Here is a 21,398-nt window from a genome sequence, read left to right on the forward strand (position 1 = left end):
TTCAACCCCAGGGCATCAATGTGGACTTCAACAGTTTCTTCATTTTCCCTTCCCCCACCTCACCCTAGTTCCAAACTTCCAGCTCAGCACTGTCCCCATGACTTGTCCTACCTACCTATCTTCTTTTCCACCCATCCACTCCACCCTCCTCCCTGACCTATCACCTTCATCCCCTCCCCCACTCACCTATTGTACTCTATGCTACTTTCTCCCCACCCACACCCTCCTCTAGCTTATCTCTCCACGCTTCAGGCTCTCTGCCTTTATTCCTGATGAAGGGCTTTTGCCTAAAACGTCGATTTTACTGCTCCACAGATGCTGCCTGAACTGCTGTGCTCTTCCAGCACCACTAATCCAGAATCTGGTTTCCAGCATCTGCAGTCATTGTTTTTACCTACCTTGATGTCACTAATGTCACTAATGCTGACAGATCAGGCAGTTAACCTTTCAGCTTGAAGAAATGCAAAATACTGCATCTGCTGGAAATCTAACACAACACAGACAATGCTGGAGAATCTCAGCAGGTCTGGCAGCATCTGTGGAAAGAAGCTCTGAAAAAGAGTCATAGCCGACTCAAAATGTTAACTCTGTTCCTCTCTCCATTGAAAAACTGGAGTGAAAGGCAGGAGAGGCTAAATTACAAAAGTGAGGATGTTGCAAGGCGAAACAAAAGAAAATGTGTGTAAGTAAAAGATGGATCTGGAGAAGTTGGAAATGTTTACAGCAGAAGAATTTACAATTGAATATTAGTGCAAATATGTATTTATTCACAGGATGAGGGTGTCAATAACAAAACCAGTATTCATTGTCCATTACCAGTTGCTTTAAGAAAGTTTTGGTGGGTCCTTTGCCTGAATCACTGCAGCTCCATTCAGTGCTGCTGGTGAGCTGTTGTAGGGATTAGACCCAACGACAGTGAAAGAACAGCTTGGGGCTGCCATGAACCCAAACCCCAGCTGTCCCTCTCCTTCCAGGTGATGGGGCATATATTTGTGCGATGCTGCTGATTTACAGAAGATTTGTTAAAAATGAGAAAGACAGATTTTTCTTGAAACAGATCACACGCAAACACACACACAGTAAGCACACACACAGTAAACACACACACAGTAAACACACACACACACACACAGTAAACACACACACACACTTGTTGCACTACAACGCCTAAATTGCTATACTTCAATTCAGGAAATCTTGCAATCAATGAACAAATCTCTGCAAAATACCATTTCAACTGAAGCACTTGTGTGCAGTGCTGCACAAGTAAATATGTTAAATACAATAACAAATAACACATGTCACAACAAATTCAATGAATAGAGATCTGTAACTCTTTTGCCCAAAGTGTATAAACACTGAAAATAACTCCAGCTTTTCAAGATTGAGATTGATAGATTTCTACTGGGTCAAAGTTTCAAGAAATCAGTAGTAAAAGCAGGAAAATGGATTTGAGGTACAGATTGGCAATGATTGAGCTGTGCAGGCATGGCTGGCTGAATGTAGGCAGGCCTACATCTGTTCCCCTGTTCTTAAACTGTTTGCACTTATTCTTTTATTTCTATAACATGAGCTTGGCATTTTTACAAGACTGACCTGTAGGTTTCAGAATATTTAATCAGCCATTGTTCGAAAGATCCATTTTTCTTGTTCCTGTGCTATCAGTGATCAGAACCTAAGGTTACTTAAACACCTGGGGGAGTTGAACTTGCTGAAAAAGTATTAGATTGTAGAATGAAAATCGAACCTCCCTTCAGCTAAAATAAGTGACACTTGGGAGTTGGTTATGAGTTTAAAAAGCAATCCAATCACTTGTAAGCCATCCTGCCAAATGTACATTCCCTTAAAATAATTTGACCTCTGCTCAACGCTGATTAGAGTTGACAAGTTAATACAGTGATCTTGCTAACTTAAGGCTGTCTCTGACCTCCTGTTTAATTTGCAGCCTGTACAAATCTCCACATGGTTATATGATCGGTTGCCAATGAAATTCCACTGACAATTCACCTTATGTAAAATTTCCGGCAAAAAAAAAAGCAAAGCAAAGGATGACGCAGCAACTTAATATCAGTGAGAAACGAAGGTTCTTGTACCTTAGACTGTGGCATCTGAAAGTAGGTTACTGGGTCATGTGCACCAAGCTCTGATTGCAAGCCAGAGTATTCCTTTTCTAAGTCTGCTCGGTGTGACCTGCCAAGCCAAAAATACAGGCTCTTAATGTTGGCGTTCAGCGTCTATCTTTTCATGAAGAATTTGTCTAATGTAGCTCTAGTTTCCATGTAAATTACTTTCCAATTTGATCCATATGTTGTTGAAAAGAGGACGATGGCGCCAAAACTTTTTGCCTTGCACCTATCAGGACAGGTACAAGAATGCCAAATTTTAAACAATTGCAACAATTTGTGCCACAATTCACAACAGAGCGGGAAGTCAAGCATGACATTGTTCAGTTGTGTGGTAGACGGAATGTACTTTTGGGCTAACAGCAGCATTTGAACAGTGCCAGTGCGATGACAATATGTAGGGTATAAGTCCCAATGATTGCCTAATTAATCAAACAATGCATAACTTCAGTTTCTCATTATGGACAGTTTACTCAACCAGTCCACACTTGTGAAGCACTTGATGAACAATGCCAAGCGTGCCAATAGCTACACGTATAACTAATTTGTGACAATCAGTCAAGTTCATAACATGGCTCATTTCTGCTTGCGAGAGGAGGAGGAACTCAGTCTCCACAAGCAGAAGGAATGTGAACAAGCCTTGTGCCGATTTTGACTTAGCCAAATCTAAATTCTATGTCCTTTAAATCTTTGTACATGACAATGCCTTGGCCAACCAAAAACAACTTACCAACTAATCAATAGTCATTACTTCTTAATATAAAGTGTCGATTGTTTGAAGCTTGACATTGTTGCATTTGTTGCGATGAAAGCAAGGCACAGAAGTCAGGCAAGTGACTACCTCTTCCGCAATAGTCATGTTCAGTACTAGCAAGTAACAATTCTGTGCACATTATGCATGAGAAATCTATTACAATTGAGCCTTTTATACATGGCTGTGACATACGGTGTCATGAATATTAAATAGGTATGTACTTTTTAGGTGCAACTTTAACAGCTTAAAAGGGGAGTCAAATCTTTACAAGCTTATATATTCCTTATTTAAATCTTAATATATAACAAGCTAATCTCCTACGGTGGTGCTGATGATGACTTACAAAATCCTCTGTTTTATTAAGATGGGAAAAATATGTTATGCAATGTTATATTCAACTGAAGAAGTGGTATCAATTTGCCTCTTGAGGCCATGAGGAATAATTGGTGTAAATTGGCGCATCCTTTGACCAATGTGGACAGCATTTTCCATTGTTGACAAGTCTTTTTCTGGATTGGCTTTGTTATGTGAATATATCACCATGATTTTTATTGATTCACTCATGGGACATGCATGTTGATGGCTGGGCCATTTATTGCCCATCACTAGTTGCCCTTGAGAAGGTGGTGATGAGTTGCCTTGTTGAACTGCTGTAGTCCACTTGCTGTAGGTTGACCCACAATTCTTCAGGGAGTGAATTCCAGGATTTTCAACTAATGACAGTGAGGAAATGGCAAAATATTTCCAATTCAGGATGTTGAGTGGCTTGGATGACAACTTGCAGATGGTGGCCTTCTCATACATCTGCTGACCTTGTTCTTCTAGATGGAAGTGGTCATGGGTTTGGAAGGTGCTGTCTGAGGATCTTTGGTGAATTTCTGCAGTTGCATCTTGCAGATAGTACACACTGATGCTACTGACGTTGGTAGTGGTGGGAGTGGATGCTTGTGGATGTAGTGCCAATCGAGCGCGCTGCTTTGTCCTGGACAGTGTCAAGCTTCTTGAGTGATGTTCGAGCTGCACTCATCCAGGCAAGTGGGGAGTATTCCATCATACTTCTGACTTGTGCCTAGTAGATGGTGGACAGGTTTTGGGGAGTGAGGGGGTGAGTTACTCACCACGGTATTCCTAGCCTCTACCTGCTGATGTAGCTCAGTGTTTATGTGGTGAGTCCAATTGAATTTCTGGTCAATGGTAATCCCAAGAATGTTGATAGGAAGGGAATTCAGGGATGGTAATACCATTGAATGTCAAGGGATGGCGGTTTGGTTGTCTCTTTTTGGTGATGGCCAAAGCCTGGCATTTGTGTGACATGAATGTTGCTAGCAACTTTTCAACCCAAGCCTGGATATTGTCCAGATCTTGCTACATTTGATCATGCACTGCTTCAGTATCTAAAGAATTGCGAATGGTGTTGAACATCGTGCAATCATGAGTGAACATTCCCACTTCTGAGCTTGTGGTGGAGGGAAGGTAATTGCTGAAGTAGCTGAAGATGGTTGGGCCCAGGTCTCGATCCTGAGGAGCTCCTGCAGAGATGTCCTGGAGCTGAACTGACAAGCATCCAACATACACAACCATCTTCCCATGTGCTAGGCTTGATTCTGACCAGTGAAGAGTTTGTCTCCTGATACCCATTGATTCCACTTTTGTAAAGGCTGCTTGATACTACCCTCGGTTGAATGCCATTTTGATGGCAAGGACTGTCACTCTCTCCTCATTTCTGGAATTCAGCTCTTTTGTCCATCTGTAAACCAAGGCTGTAATGATTTCAAGAGATGAGTGGCCCTGGCAGAACCCAAACTGTGGGTCACTGAGCAGGTACTGCTTGTTGCTGACACCTTCAATCTTTTTACTGATGTTTGAGAGTAGACTGATGGCACGGTAATTGGCTGTGTTGCATTTGTTCTGCTTTTTGAGTCCAACATTCAAGAAACTTGACACCATCCTGGACAAAGCATCAGGGTGAGTGTTCTTATGAAATTGGCCTCAATGCCTCTGCTGGAAAGGTTATGCTCCAACCTCTTCACAAAGCCCAGTGGCTAATTTGGAAACTGATTCTTCTATGCTCCTTGACAGTGACAAATGGCTCGCTGGCAGGCTACTGGTGGGCCAAGTATTTCCATGTGCAAATCCTTGAGCAGTATCTGCCCCCACACCAACAACAAAGTCCTCATCTTTCAGTTATGTGTAGCAGAACATGTCTGCCACCTTGCCTTTCAGACACTTGGCACACACATTATCATTCCCATTGGCATGGCTCCAGCCTACATATGTCCAGTAACTCAGTGAATGCAGATCCTGGCTTCATACATCCTCTAATAGTACAACCAGTGTTGGCATTGGAGCTTGGGTCTGTGACCGACAGATTGAGTAGTTGGCATCACTTTGCCTAGACTTTCATCTTCTGGCATCAAAAAATGAACAGGCAGCAATCCTTACATATCTGTAAGTGAAAAGTTGGTATGTTGCAATGTACTTGCACAATGTTTACCACAGTGCAATAGCTGAACCTATGTGGAATTTGTAAATTGTAGCTGTGAGCTTGCAACATTGACAAATATCTGGAGTTGAAATGGAGCTTGTAAATGCTAAGTACGTATGTTGATATTGCTTGAGGTTTTGATGAATGAGTCATGGGGTCTGGTGTGTGTAGCAATGTGTGTGGTTGCAAACGTAGTTGATGATATGGATGTACACTATCTTGATTTCTTTAGATTCCTTTCATCCAAAGTATTGATTATTCTTTTGGAGTCTTCAAGCCTGTAGCTTGACTTCTTCACAGAATTTGGAGATGCCAGTGTTGGATTGGAGTGTACAAAGTTAAAAATCACACACCAGGTTATAGTCCAACAGGTTTAATTGGAAGCACTCTAGCTTTCGGAGCGCCTCTCCTTCACAACCACCTGATGAAGGAGCAGCGCTCTGAAAGCTAGTGTGCTTCCAATTAAACCTGTTGGACTATAACCTGGTGTTGTATGATTTTTAACTTCTTGCCAGAAGTAACTTTCATTGCCTTGTCACATTTGGTGTTAGCTGCCCATTGAAAAACACTACTTTTCCTGCAATTAATCCCTTTACCTCAGGACATTCCTTCTGCAGGTAGTCTCAATTGCCCATTTGTCAAGCAATGTCACCTCCTCTCTCCCAGGAAGCAGCTTGTTTTTGTTGCTGCAACTCCTTCCCAGGGATGGCTAATGACCATATTGCTTTTACAACAGTTTCTCCCTGCCCCTTTAATCTCGGGAAACAGTTTATTTCAGAAAGAGTTTTGTGCTGCTTCTTTCTGTGTGTAACAGTTTATCTGTGTTGATTCTTTCAATCCATGAACAGTTATTAAAGTTCTGAAGTCTATAGTACAGTTGTGTTTCTCTGCAATCTAGCACTGTAGAAAATCGCGCTATGGAAAACCGTTATGGAAAATCACGTTGTAGAAGATCGCGAATAGAAAATTGCTATAACCATTCAGTAGAAAGTTTGCATGAAACGAACAACGTTCACAATTCGTAAATCGTATTATGGCCAATTCGTGCTGATGAAACATGCGTTATAGCAGAATGACCTGTAGCACAATCCAGGACCTCAGACCAAGCTCACAGTATTTACCATCATGACTACCTGCTTCCATTACCTTCATAGCATCTGTTTGGAGGGTCTACTGCCTGTTTGCGGAAAAATGATCTGCCTCTTCATTTTCATCATCTGTACAAAGACCTCTTCAGCACTACATTTGAAAATCTAGGCGACACCTCTGTGGCTTGCTGATATCTTATTCCGGTTTCTCACTGCTTCTAGTGTCAATCAATTAACTCCCCTAAGGACTCACCTAAAAAATGGTTCTTTTGTTTTTAAGTGCGGAGAATGCTGGAGAAACTCAGCAAGTCTAGCAGCATCTGTGGAGAAAAAGTATTAACACTGAGTTGGGTGTGATTCTTTTCAGAACTGTGCTGTCTCTTGTTTTCAGTTCTGTCCGAGGGAAAACCAAAAAAAAGAGTGACTTAGGGCTCATAATCTGATATGAAGTTCTAGAAACTTAACCAATACTGGCAATGAAACCCATCTCCCCTCAGCTGACAAAATTCCACCCATTCTTTCCAGTTGTGAGCTTTTGTCGTAATGAAAGATTCTCAGGCTGAAATCTTAACTCTGTTTCCCTTTTTAAAGCTGTTGCCAGACCTGCTGAGTATTTGCAGTGTTTTCTGTAATATGTTAGAGACTTCCAACACTTTTCATTTCAATTAATAATGATGTACAGAGGTCAACTGGAAGGTCCTGCCTTTGTACAGGCCCTCAGGCTAAATTCACCACCAGTTATCCATCTCCCTCTCTAATGAGAGAGCAGCCCTTTGGTCCTCCCTTTACTATAATAACCTGTACTATCCTCTATCCTCTTCTTTTTTAAGATGCTTGCTACTTGAAATTGCAGAACATAAAAGATGCAGTGTGGTTTTTTTTGTTCAGTAATTTAAAAGATGAATATTGCACTTTTAAAACATTCTATCTCTGTTCTGGTGGAGTGCATTGCAAAATATTTCATTTGTTATACAAATTTCTTACATGGCCCATTCAAACCCATCGAGTCCCACCTCTTCTCTAGCTCAGCTACAGAGATGATTGTCACAGTGATCCAATGTCTGACCAGTTAGGAAAGTGATAATGTTTCAGGTATTGGTTAGTTAGAAATGATATTTGTCCAGATTTAAGCTTGAGGATATGTTGCAAGAAAGAATGCTGCAGTATCGCACTTCTCATCACCAACAGCCAAAGGAGCAATTAAAAACTATGAACATTTTCAAATACATTCTTGGGATGTGGTGTCATGGTGGCAAGGTTGGCACTTATTGCCCATCTCTAACGTGTGACAATCCTGTCACTTTAAAAAGCTTATTTTGTCCTCGGTTTTTTTGAAGAGAGGTTGTAAAGACAGAGGTATTGAAGTGTCTGTGGTGATTATAGTAATATAATCATCAGCCAATCATGTGAAGAAGAAGCAGTGTTCCGAAAGTTAGTACTTCCAAATAAACCTGTTGGACTACAACCTGATGTTGTGTGATTTTTAACTTTGTACACCCCAGTTCAACACCGGCATCTCCACATCATTAGTTTAGAATAGCATCGTGGTCGGCACAGACATGGTGGGCCGAAGGGCCTGTTCCTTTGCTGTAGTGTTCAATATGCTATAATGGGGAGCAGCTGACTGGTTTGTTCAGCCTTTCCAACAGCAATCAAGAATCAGCCAAATCGACTGTGGAATTGAAGTAAATCAAATATTTTTATTCCCTAAAGATCAATAATTGAACCATTTGAGATTTTACAATCTGACAACTTCACAGCAACACATTTACCAACCAGAGCTCACTTACCAACCAATCATCCCTCTCCTCTCATGCAGTATTAATGTTCTCATCACTTTGGTATTTCCTGAGAATTGTCCTGATGAATACAAGACAACACAATGTGTCCTTTTTCTCAGGAATACTCAAGTTCTACAGTAGCAATTGACTGCTCCCCAGATTATTAATCAAAGCCTCTAATTTGCTGGCAATGTCCTCTCTAATTTCTGTTAATCCTGTGTGGACATCTGAGTGTTACGTGCAGTTTGTTGAAAGCAGATTAGGAGTCATACAGTGGAGACTGCTGATGTGTGCATGGGGTTTCCCTGCTGTTACATGGTCACCCAGTTTACGGAGAATATTGCTTGCTAGTCTCGTTATATAATCATTATACTACTGTAGGACATGGCATTTAATTATTCAAGGTTGCAATTTAAGAATTATTATTTAAATATGTGGTGTCAAAGTATGTATTGACTGGATTAGAAGAAAAATATAATCCACTGCTTAAACTGACAATTATGTTCTCTGGAATTAAAGACCACAAGAACCATATTTGGAAGAGTAAATGTTATCATGTCTCCACATTTACAGTTTCTGTGTTAACTTGATTCCATGGCTCTGATTCTCACCACAAGGTCAAAAGATTACAGACTCATGTTTCAGTGAAGGGCAGTAAGTGGTCGATATTGTAGAACAGAGCTGAAAATGTGTTGCTGGAAAAGCGCAGCAGGTCAGGCAGCATCCAAGGAGTAGGAGAATCGACGTTTCGGGCATGAGGCCTTCTTCAGGAATTCCTGAAGAAGGGCTCATGCCCAAAACGTTGATTCTCCTACTCCTTGGATGCTGCCTGACCTGCTGCGCTTTTCCAGCAACTCATTTTCAGCTCTGATCTCCAGCATCTGCAGTCCTCATTTTCTCCTCGAAGATATTGTAGAACAGTCCTGAAAGAGTACTGTTTATCAGATGAAACATTAAACTGAAGCCACAGCTGCCTGTACAGGTGGATGCAATAGATCCATAGAGACACTGACTTCCCCATTGTTCTGACTGACATTCATCCATCAACCATTAACGGCAATGCAGATTGGCTAGCCATTCATCCTAGTGCTGATCATAGAATCTTGTTACATTTCAATTTTAAAATTCACATCCTGGCTTTGAACACCTCACCTGTGACTATCAATGATACAAATATCTTGGCAATGGCCCCAGCAATCACTTCCCTAGGTTCCCACAGAGTTCTAGGGTACAGGTCCTGGGGATTTATCCACCTTAATGCATTTCAAGACATCCAGCACTTCCTCCTCTGTAATATGGACATTTTTCAAGATGTCATCATCTATTTCCCCACATTCTATATCTTCCATGTCCTTCTCCACGGTAAACACTGATGCAAAATACTCGTTTAGTATCTCCCCCATTATGCAGGAACAAATTACTGCAAATGCTAGAATCTGTATTGAAAGCAAAAAAGTTGCTGGAAGTGACAGTGAGTCAGGCAGCATCCATGGAGAGAGAGCAAACTAATGTTTCAAGTCTAGATGACTCTTCATCAGAGCTGGGCGGTGATTTCCAGAATTTTTATTTTCACCCAAACCGCAACTTTCCCTCCATTAAACAGCAAAGCCAGTAGCACTTTGACAGCTCAGTTATGAATATATTGGCACAGAACTGCCACAGGAAAGAAAACATAGCTTAAAAACTTCTGTCACAAGTTTGTAGCACTGAGCAGCAAGTTACTGAATTTACATACCATTTGTCACATGTTTTATTTTCTACATCTAGATCAGACAGTTCGAGCAAGAAGTGAGTTCTCTCTTTGAAAAGAACCGCTCAACACCAAAGACCAAAGCATATTAAAGGTAAGCTGTTGACTTTCAATTTTATGTTATTTGACAGATGACACTGGCTTGCTGCACACTAGCACTTGAGCACATTTTATGCGGTGGTATTTTGGTGAAAAGACATCAATGAAAACATACTCTGTCATTCTGAAAATGCAGTAGCATCACAGCAAAGATGCACCTCCTTATTACACAGTTTTTAATAAGGTCAAACAGGATACAGACAAATTCTTAACAGTGCTTAAAATTTGACCTGATAGGTTATATAAGATTTGGTCTAGAAGCCTACATGAGATAATATATCCTGCAGTGCTTTTGGTTGTGAGATGCTAATAAGACTGGACATTGCAGTGGGAATGAAAACTAGAACTTCACCATGTCTAGAAGAGAGTGGATTAAAGCCTCAAATTAATTAATATTAAAAACCAGAATAAAAACAGTCATACTTGGGAATGAATACTATTTCTCCTGGTCCTTCACTTTGAGGTATGTAAGAAGCTTCAAATCAGTAAATGGCATTGAAAAGGTCGATTGGGTGGATGGTTTTCATTTTGAGAATACACAAACATATGTCATTTTTCTATAAAGGCAAAATACTGCTAATTCTGGAAATCTGAAACAAAGACAGAGAATGCTGGAGAAACTCAGTGGTTCTGCCAGCAGTTGGTGAGAAAGAAACCAAATTAAGTTTTCAAGTCTGGTATGGCACATCTTCAGAACCAAAGAGCTGAGTTACTCCAGCATTTTCTGTGTTGGTTGCATAAGTCATTTTTGTTAGGCTTGAACATAGACCAACTTGCATTTTGTTTTGTAAAAAAGGCAAAATGGAAACTTGGATGTATGGCTTTGTTCAAATTGCTATTGAATTTGAGGACAGATTTGACTCTAATTCAGTGTGAAGTTGTTATTGTTAGCTTCAGTGCTGACATGTGAATCATGCAAATATACCTGACACTCTGTTACATGGCTATGATCGTAGAAATCTTACAGAATGGAGGCAGGCTATTCAGTCCACACCAACGTTTTAAACAGCATCCTACCTACAAACCCCCTTGTATTTTCCATGGCTAACATACCTAGTCGGAACATCCCTGGAAACTATAGGCAATTTAGTATGGCCAATCTACCTAACTTCCACATCTTTGGACTGTGGGAGGAAACCTACACAGACACAGGGAGAGCATGCAAACTCCACACAGACAGTTGCCTAAGGCTGGATTTGAATTCAAGTCCCTAGAACTGCGAGGTAACAATGCTAACCACCAAGTCACAATGCTATTCAAGTAAGACAGCTTGAGAAAACTAGTGCTGAAGTGAGACATTCAATTAGCATGCTACTGTATATGTTGTTTGCATGTTGTACATCATGGGAATGGTTCTCCATATCGTTTCCCCTTGTGCAGGATTTAAACCTAATGGTATGAACAGGTATTACAGGTCACTTCAGGTTTGAAATTGTTTTGCGCTGTGCCTAGGATGGAGACAAAACATACTAATTTAGCAGAAAGTAGCCTGTGCCCAGTCCATAGTTCATGTGTTGTTGGATGTTCTTGATATTATATTATTTCAGGTAGCATTGTACGATCAGCTCAGTTACAATGGCAGTGAACTGAGCAAATTCACGAAAACAGGAAAATGCCTCATCGTAAGACTGTCATTTCACTTTTGCAGTCAGCAAATCCTAAATGAGTCTAATTTGAAGGGACAAGCTGTGGAATGCAATGCTGTTAAACATTGCAAGCACAGTCCTAGAATCGCAAGAATAAGGTTAAGTTGCTGCCACGTGAACTCCCTACCACCTTCCCTTCGATGTTAAACAAATGTGAAATTTGCCTGGAGTTCAGATGCAAAAAGAAGCCTTCAGCACCTGCCTCGAGCAAGCAGAATGCAAATCCTCAACTTCTGTCCAAATGTTTCTCTAACTTTGAAGTTCAAGCCTGAAAGTTTTTTCTGAGTGTAGAAAAGGGTGATTACACTGATCACTGCTGACTAGCTTTACTTTGGAATCTGTTCTGAGTTATGAACTTTCATGAGCTCTTACAGCAGTCCAGTGATGAAAAAACTATGGATGGCATGGTGGCTCAGTGGTTAGCACTGCTGACTCACTGTGCTAAGGACCCGGGTTCGTTTCCAGCCTCGGGACACTGTCTGTGTGGAGTTTGTACATTCTCCTTGTGCCCATGCGGATATCCTCCCTCGGTACAAAGATGTGCAGGTTAGGTGAATTAGTCGTGCTAAATTTCCCATTGTGTTCAGGGATGTGTAGATTAGGTGCATCTGTCAGGGATAAATGTAGAGGTATGTGTCTGGATGGCTTACTATTCAGAGGGTCGGTGTGGACATGTTGGGCCAAATAGCCTGCCTCCACACTGTAGGGATTCTATGATAAAAGTACACCCCACTCCCAATTGACAAATTAATAGAAAAAAACACAGTGAACATAGGCCAAATGTGTACTCGTTGCATGGCGTCATAAATATGTATCACAGGCTAATCACCATTAACCCATGATAACTCGTGAAAGCCGACTGCCATTTAAACTTCAGTCGCTTTCTAGAGGTTTCACAGTTCATAGAACAGTCACCCTGCATTGAAGCAATTTGATCTCATTAAGCCTTTCCAGTCCTGACCTCCCAGTAGCTGTTCATGTAAAATGCATTGAGACAGGTTGTAACAATGTAGTCCAACAATCAAACAACTGCATCACGCAAATGCCAGGCTATGACCATAACCAATAAAAGACAATCTAACCACCGCCTCTTGATATTCAATAGTGTGACCATTGAACCCCCCCCCCCCCCCAACATCATTGGTGTTACCATTGACCAGAAACTCAACTGGACTCACCACAGTGGCTACAAGACCACATCAGAGGTTAGGAATACTGCAACAAGTAATTCCCTTCCTGTGTCTCCAAAGACTGTCCACCATCAACAAGGCACAAGTCAGGGGTGTGATAGAATGCTTCCCACTTGCCTGATGGGTGCATCTCCAACAACACTCATGAAGATTGAAAATCTAGGACACAACAGTCTGCTTGATTGGCACCACATCCACAAGCATCCACACCCTCCATCGCTGACACTCAGTAACAACAGTATGTGCTATTTACAAGAAAGCCTCCAGACATTCACCAAAAAATCATTAGGCATCAACTTCCAAACCTATAACCACGTCTATCAAAAAGGATAGGGCAGCAGAACCATGGCAACACCATCACCTGCAGGTTCCCTTCAAGCCACTCACCATCCTAACTTGGAAATAGATCATCCTTCCTCAACATTGCTGGGTTAAAATACTTGAACTCGCTCTCTAATAGTATTGTAGGTCTATCTACAGCACATGGACTGCAGCAGCTCAAGAAAGCAGCTCACCACCATCTTTTCAACAAGTGGCAGGCACTAAATGCTGGCCAGACAGCAATTCCCACATCCCACAAAAAGATCAAGAGACTGGTTATTTGTGGATTGTCACTTTGCTGAAGTTGCTGGGTTGTTGTGAAGCACAATTAGTTCACTAATGCTCCTGATTTCCACTTTTTTAAAGATTCGGTCATAGGAAGTGGCCATTACCGGCTAGGCCAGCATTTAGTGCCTGTCTCTTGTTGCCCAGAGGGCAGTTAAGAGTCACCTACTTTGCTCTGGATTTTAAATCACACATAGGCCAGACCAGATAAGGATCATATTCCCTTCTCTGAAGGACATTAGTGAATCAGATGGGTTTTACAACAGTTGCCAATGGTTACATGGCTGCCTTTAGGTTGGTTTTTTTCTTCCAGATTTTTCATTGAATCCAAATTTCACCACCTGCCATGGTGAGATTTAAACCCAAAGCTGCGAAGGTTATGGGGCATAAATTTGAATGAGGAGAAAGTGAGGTCTGCAGATGCTGGAGATCAGAGCTGAAAATGTGTTGCTGGAAAAGCGCAGCAGGTCAGGCAGCATCCAGGGAACAGGAGAATCGACGTTTCGGGCATAAGCCCTTCGGGAATGCCCTGAAGAAGGGCTTGTGCCCGAAACGTCAATTCTCCTGTTCCCTGGATGCTGCCTGACCTGCTGCGCTTTTCCAGCAACACATTTTTGCATAAATTTGAATGCCCAGGCAGTGGTGCCATGAGCTGTCATCTATAAAGCCTCCCCCTGTTCCCACAAGAATTTTACCCACTGTTGGGGGGGTGGTATTAGACAGCCTGTTCACTGTGGGCCTATTAACAGCCCCTTATCTCTTCCCACTGATAATGGCATTTAACCAATGGCGCGTGAGTCCCACATCAAACATTGAAGTAATTAAGGGGGAGAGAATGGCATTATTGCTAAACTATTAATCCAGCTACCTGGTTTCGAATCCTTCCATGGTTGATGGTGGAACTTGAATTCAATAAAAATTTGGATTCCAGAGTCTAATGATGACATTAGTTATCTACCTCTGACATCTCCCCTTCACCTTCCTCCAACTATCTTAAAATTATGCCCCCTCGATATAGACATTTCCGCATGGGAAAATGTCTCTGGCTACCAACTCCATCTGTGCCTCTCAACACCTTGTACACTATCTATTATTCTGAAAGCAACTGAGAAATTGTGGACAGTTCACGTTAAATAACTTAAGTTCACGTATCCCTTTCAGATGTTCCAAATTAATTTTGGAGACAATAGAAATCTCCAAATAGATTTGACTACTTGATGTTTTTCTATTGTTGACTGTGTAAAGTTGGACTGTGAAACTTGAAATCCTTTCACAGGGTTCAAACTTGGTAGAGCTGCTTGTACAGGGTTCTCAATCAAGAACATAAGAACTAGGGGCAGGAATAGGCCATTCAGCCCCTCAGGTCTGCTCCACCATTCAATACATTCGTGGCTGATCTTATCTCAGCCACAAGTCCACTTTCTTGCCTGCTCCCCACATCTCTTCAATCTGTTACTAATTAAAGATCTGTCCACCTATTCCTTAAATTTATTCAGTGACCTGGCATCCACGCATTCTGGGGTAGTGAATTCCACAGATTCACAACCCTTTTTAGATAAGTAACGTCTCCTCATCTCTGATGATAGATTAATTTATTTTGAATGAGGCAGTTCTCCTTTAACTAGCTTTAAACTGCAAATGCTGGCAATCCAACATGAACTGAAGATTTCTGAAACTTAGACTGATCAATGCTTTCAGAGGAAAACAGGTCCATACCAGACCCTGTACCCTGCACTAAATCATAGAATCATGACATCATATAATACAGCAGCCGTCCTCTGACCCACTGAGTCTGTATCAGCAAGGTTTAAGATGCAAGTGCTTCTAATGTGGGGTTGCCATGGACAACAACAGTCATGCTCTTCAAGAGAATAAAGGGGACATAGAAGAGCAATAGATCCATGCCATCAAATCCATTAATTGCTCCTACAATGAAGGTAGTTGGACAAGTTAAATTCAGACCAAAGGGCGGCATGGAATTTAGTTGCTGGTGAGAAGAACATAGAGGAGGAAGTGAACCATTCAACAGTGGAAACATCTGCAGGATTCTCTCCATACTCTGCAGACTTTGCATCCATTTCAATTTACAGCCAAATAGGCTGTGATATTCCTAGGAATATTGCCTGGAGGGAATTCAAGGGTTAACTCTTTGCTGGTTGGAGCCATACCTAGCAGGTGATTGTGGTAATATGATGTTAATCACCTCAGCTCTGGGACATCTCTGCAGGAGTTCCTCAGGGTAGTACACTTTCTCCAACCATCTTCAGCTGCTTCATCAATGACCTTCCCACCATCATAAGGACAGGAGTGGGGAGGTACGCTAATGATTGTACAATGTACAGCACCATTCACAACTCCTCAGATACAGAAGCAATCTGTGTCCACATGCAGCAAGACCTGGACAATATCCAATTTTGGATTAATAAGTGGAAAGTCATCTTCAAACCACATAAGTGATGGTTAATGATTATCTGCAAGAGATGAGAGAATTGAACCATTTCCCTTCATGTTTCTGGCATTACCATCTACGAATCCCTCAATTCAACATCCTGGGGTTTAGTATTCACCATAGGTCAGTTTAAATGGTCTGGCCATATAAATACTGTGGCTACAAGGCCAGGTCAGAGACAAGGAAGTCTGTAGCCAGCAATACACACCCTGTGTTCCCAATGCTTGTCTATCTTTTACAATGCACACAGCAGGAATGGTATACAGCTCAAACAACACTCAAAAAGCTCCATATAATAAGGATAAAGCCCCTCAATTGATTGGCAACCCATCCACTGTTTTCAACATTCATTTCCTTCACCAGCCATACTCAGTGGCATCAGTAGGTGCCATCCAAAAGGTGCTTTGCATCAACTCATCAAGGGTCCTTCAACAGTACTTTCCAAACCTGCACCACCAAGAATGGCATCAGATGCATGGGAACACTACCATCCACATGTCCTGCTCTGAGCCAATCACATTACGGACTACTATTGCTGTTCCTTCAGCATCTCTGTGTCACATCCTGGAACACCCTCCCTAACAGCACTGTGGGCGCCCCTACATCTCAAGGACTGCAGCCGTTCAAGAAGGCAGCTCACCATTACCTTCCCCAGAGCAGGGACGGGCAAAAGTGTTGGCCCCGCCAGTGGTGCCCACATCCTTGAACAAATTTAAATCCATATATGGGGCAGCAAATTACCACGGAGAGGGCATGTGTGTGGGCTTGTTATCCACAGGAAAGAAAATTGGCAGCAAGTCAACAGACTAGGAAGAAGCCGGCTTTGCAGCCGTTACACACTGTGACCAGGCTGAAGTGGGAGAGAATTGGACTTTGAGTCCTCACAGGTGAGGGAAGGACTGAGAGCTCCAACATGCCTGCCAGTGCCGGGGCTCAGTAGTGGGCTCCACAGAACTACAATCGGGGCAACAACGAAGGCCCAATAGATCCTGGACTGAAGCAGATCTGAGGTGTGAGGAGGCAGGGCATTTGCCCACTTCAGAGAGGAGGGGAGGAGGGGTTTCAAAATACAGGTAATTAGGAAAGAAGGCATTGTCTTCTGAGGGAATGCCCTCAATTGGTAAAAGGCACCCACCAAAGATATCACCTTTTCTTTCTTCCCACCTTTGTAAAAGCTTAAAAACAAAACAACCACCATATTATAACATGGTCAGGGTATTGCTGGATCAAGGTAGTTTTTACAAAGCTCAATTAACTTTTTTTTGATATTTGGTGCCTGCTCACCCTTCATTTTGGTGAACCCAAGGATGGTTTGTTGGGGAAATGACAGACTGGGCTGGCACTATACTCTACATGCCCCCATGCCGAAAACACGCCAGTGGGGAATATAATACCTAGCCCCATGATCTCATTAGATGCTGATCCTTCCAACAAACTACTGATCAGCTTTTAACACAGACTCCAAGACTCACCCATCTTAGAGGTCCACCACACAGATATCAATGAGTCATGTGCCTCTTGTGTTTCTGCATGATCCTTCGTTTGAAAGGTAGTTCTTTGAGATCTGATTCTGAAAAAAAGACAGAAAACCTTTGATGTGGGAAAAGCATTGTTTTTGCTCCCACATTAACTTTTGCCCCTTGTTCGCTCCACACCCTGCACCTTACCCTTCAAACCCCGCAGTCTGATTGGCATGGGCGAGTTGGACTGAAGTATGTTTCCGTGCTGTACATCTCTATGACTCTAAATTGATTCACTCCATATCCCATTTGCTAGCATTTGGTCCATAACTCTCTAAACCCTTCCTATCCATATACTCATCCAGATGCCTTTTAAAATGTTGTAATTGTACCATTCTCCATTAACTTCTCTGGCAGCTCATTCCATGCACGTAGCACCCTCTGTGTGAAGCAGTATTGTCCTCTGCAGTTTGGTGCTTTTTCTTAACAAAAAGACTTTGGTGTTCAGGTGCACAGTAGACAGGGTAGTGAAGAAAGGCGTTTGGTATGCTTGCCTTTATCAGTCAGTGCATTGAGTACGGGAGGTGGGAGGTCGTGTTGTGAATGTACAGGACATTTGTGAGGCCACTTTTCGAACACGGCATTCAATACCGATTCTCCCTGCTATTGGAAGGATGTTGTGACACTTGAAAGGGTTCAGAAAAGATGTTGTCAGGGTTGGAGGGTTTGAGCTATAGGGAGAGGCTGAATTGGTATTTTCCCTGAAACGTTAAAGTCTGAGGGGTGATCTTATAGAAGTCTGTAAAGTCATGAAGGGCATGGAGAGGGTGAATAGCCAAGGTCTTTTCCCCAGGGCAGTGGAATCCAAAACTAAGTTTGAGGTGAGGGGGGGGGAGGATTTAAAAGGGACCTGAGGAACAACCACTTCGCGCAGAGGATTGTGCGTGCATGGAATGAGCTGCCAGAGGTGGTGGTGAAGAATGGATACAATGACAACATTTAAAAGGCATCTGGATGATTACATGAATAGGAAGGGTTTAGAGGGTTTGGGGCCAAATGGTGGCAAATGGGATGTGGAGTGAATCAACTTAGAGTCATAGAGATGTACAGCACAGAAACAGATACTTCCGTCCAACTCGCCCACACTGATCAGAAATCCTAAATAAATCTAGTCCCATTTGCCAGCATTTGGCCCATATACCTTTAAGCCCTTCCTATTCATATACACATCCAGATGCCTTTTAAATGTTGCAATTGTACCAGACTCCACCACTTCCTCTGGCGGCTCATTTCATACATGCACCACCCTCTGTGTGAAGAGGCTGTCCCTCAGGTCCCTTTTAAATCTTTCCCCTTTCAACTTTAACCCATGCTGTCTAGTTCTGGACTCCCCTACCCCAGTGAACAGACCTTGTCTACTTACCCTATCCATGCCCCTCATGATTATATAACCCTTTATAAGGTCACCCTTCAGTCCTCTGACGCTCCAGTGAAAACAGCCCCAGTCTATCCAGCCTCTCCTTATCACTCAAACCCTCCAATCCCTGCAACATTCTTGTAAATCTTTTCTGAACCTTTTCAAATTTCACAAGCTCCTTCCTATAGGAGGGAGACCTGAATTGCATGCAGTACTCCAACCATGATCTAACCAAAGATCTGTACAGCCACAACATGATCTCCAACTCCTATATGCAATGCACTGACCAGTAAAGGAAAGCACACCAAATGTCATCTTCACTATCCTATCTACCTGCGACTACTTTCAAGGAATTATGAACCTGCACCCCAAGGTCTCCTTGTTCAGCAACACTCCCTAGGACCTTACCATTAAGTGTATAAGTCCTTCCCTGATTTGCCTTTCCAAAATGCAGCACATTTATCTAAATTAAACTCCATCTGCCAGTCCTTGGCACATTGGCCCATCTGATCAAGGTCCCGTTGTACTCTGAGGTAACCTGCTTCACTGTCTTAGTTGAGTACAGGTGCCAGGCTTCTTAAAAAAACACAGACTGTACATACCTCAGTCTCCAAAATAAGACAGCAAGTTTTCTTAAACAAAGGACTGGAAATAAACCTTATAGAAAGAAAGCTACAAAGAAATCAAAAGCAAAGGTTTAAACTGTAAATATATGCAGTCAACTTTCTTGAAAAATGTATTTCTAATCCAAGTGAAAGAAAAGTTCAATTGTAACAGTAAATTTGTAACATTTTAGTTTGGAAATTGTAAGCTTCTAAGGAAAGAAAAATTGAAAATATAAGATAGGTTTGACGAATTATGTGCGGTCATAACTGCCTAAGATGTGATAAATCGTACCCAATACTAATTGGATTTTTTTCAGTTGAAATATTTTAACTAACAAGAGCTTGTTCATTGACATCACAACTAAGTCCATAGCTAATGTTAATCTTCTATGTAAGGCAGATGAGCTATTGCTATTCAGAGAGCTCTGAAAGAATCATGACAGCAAACTGAAGTCAGATGGATGTAAGCTACCGCTATTTATCTTCAGGGCTTTGGGATTTTGATTAAAACAAGTTCTGCGGTTGGAAAGATTAATAGTTGACATCAGCACAAAAAAAGAAATGCTCACATGATGTATTTTTCCATAGATGGCTCACAACTTGGGCACCTCAGGTCAGTGTTCTTTTGAACTCTCTGTTTTTTTTTAACAACAGCCTTCTGTGATTGTCTGTGACTGGATTGTTCCAGATACCGGAGCCTTTGGTCTGTTCATCAGACTATATGAAGCAGCGGACATCGGGAGTTTCCAAATCAAGATCAAACTGTTTGAGGTCTGCAGGCTTATGAACTCATGTAGAGGTACAACATGCCTGGAGGTTGCCCTTAGCGAAATGAATTGACACAGTGCTAACCATTGCAGAGGAACAGGGGGAGAGTAACCATTAATACAGAGCTTTTGCAGACATCCTGCTGTTAATTTAGAAGAGTTAAGCTTGTTTTTGTCTTTTGCCTTTTTATTGCACTGCTCTATTTAATGCCACTGGTGGTTTTTTAAGGCTCTAATTGTGCTCTTGGTTTAGCAAGGGAACAGCAGCAATGGAAGTGAAAACTCTTGATGTGATATCACCACTCCTTTGGCCGACAATCTTCACAACATGCTGTGTCAATGATGTGTCCATCAGGTTACAAATCCAGAATGCATTCGATCCATCCCACTTCTATATACGTCAGTAGTCACATCAGAGTTTCAATTTTAAAAGGAAGTACAAATGTAAATTCAATTGGACACTATGTACTCATGGGATTAAGTTAAGTATTTGTCTGCCAACAGTAATTAACTGCCTTTGATGGCAGCACCGATGTTTTGCAGCAGCGTCCATTCTTGTCATTGCAGGTCACAGAATATTCTCCACAGGGAAAATTCAGGAGAGGGTGGAAAGAACAGGAAGTGAGAGGGTGAAAAGCAGGAGAGATTAGCATTAGAACCGAATGCCCTCCCTCAGAGTGAGATTGGAGGTGAGAGGGAGCATTTAATCTTCCAGGTCGGACACCTTATCACGTTCTCATCTCTGCCGTGATTAAATCCAGGGAAGACCCGTTCATGAATGGCCTTCCTATCCCAACAACAATTGAGGTGACAATAGCTACCCACTTAAAGGCCTCATCTTCCACCACTGCTGTTAGCCTGGCAGTGGGAAAGAGACTCATAATGTGCAAAGTCCACAATGAAAATGCTTTGGGGACACTTGGGTTCTGATTTGGGGAAGACCGTCATTCAAAATACTCAGTATCTGATTGAAGAACACAACTTAGGGAAGGAGTTGCCCACTGAGAGGCACCCCAATGTCCTTTCTGCCAACACTCCTCCCTGCATCTCCCACAAACCCAACTACGTGACCTCCATCTTGTGTTCATGTACCTGCTGCCAGGGAATGCCCACTGCTAATTCCATTTGGGTCTTGCCAGCTCCTCAGATGGCAGACAAGATCCCTTGTCACCTGGATT

At 42.1% G+C, this 21,398-nt stretch overlaps 1 protein-coding gene across 5 annotated transcripts in view; it reads left to right on the forward strand.

Moving 5' to 3' along the window:
- Positions 1-21,398, forward strand: part of npas2 (neuronal PAS domain protein 2) — a 268,594-nt gene that overhangs the window by 33,531 nt on the left and 213,665 nt on the right. For all 5 annotated transcript variants that reach the window (XM_043705135.1, XM_043705134.1, XM_043705131.1 and 2 more), the window contains one exon: positions 9,999-10,075. The gene's annotated coding sequence lies outside the window, so the exon portion shown is untranslated. The remainder of the gene's footprint in view (positions 1-9,998; positions 10,076-21,398) is intronic.

This window comes from Chiloscyllium plagiosum, chromosome 15 (assembly GCF_004010195.1).
Source record: "Chiloscyllium plagiosum isolate BGI_BamShark_2017 chromosome 15, ASM401019v2, whole genome shotgun sequence".
Lineage (NCBI taxonomy): Eukaryota > Metazoa > Chordata > Chondrichthyes > Orectolobiformes > Hemiscylliidae > Chiloscyllium > Chiloscyllium plagiosum.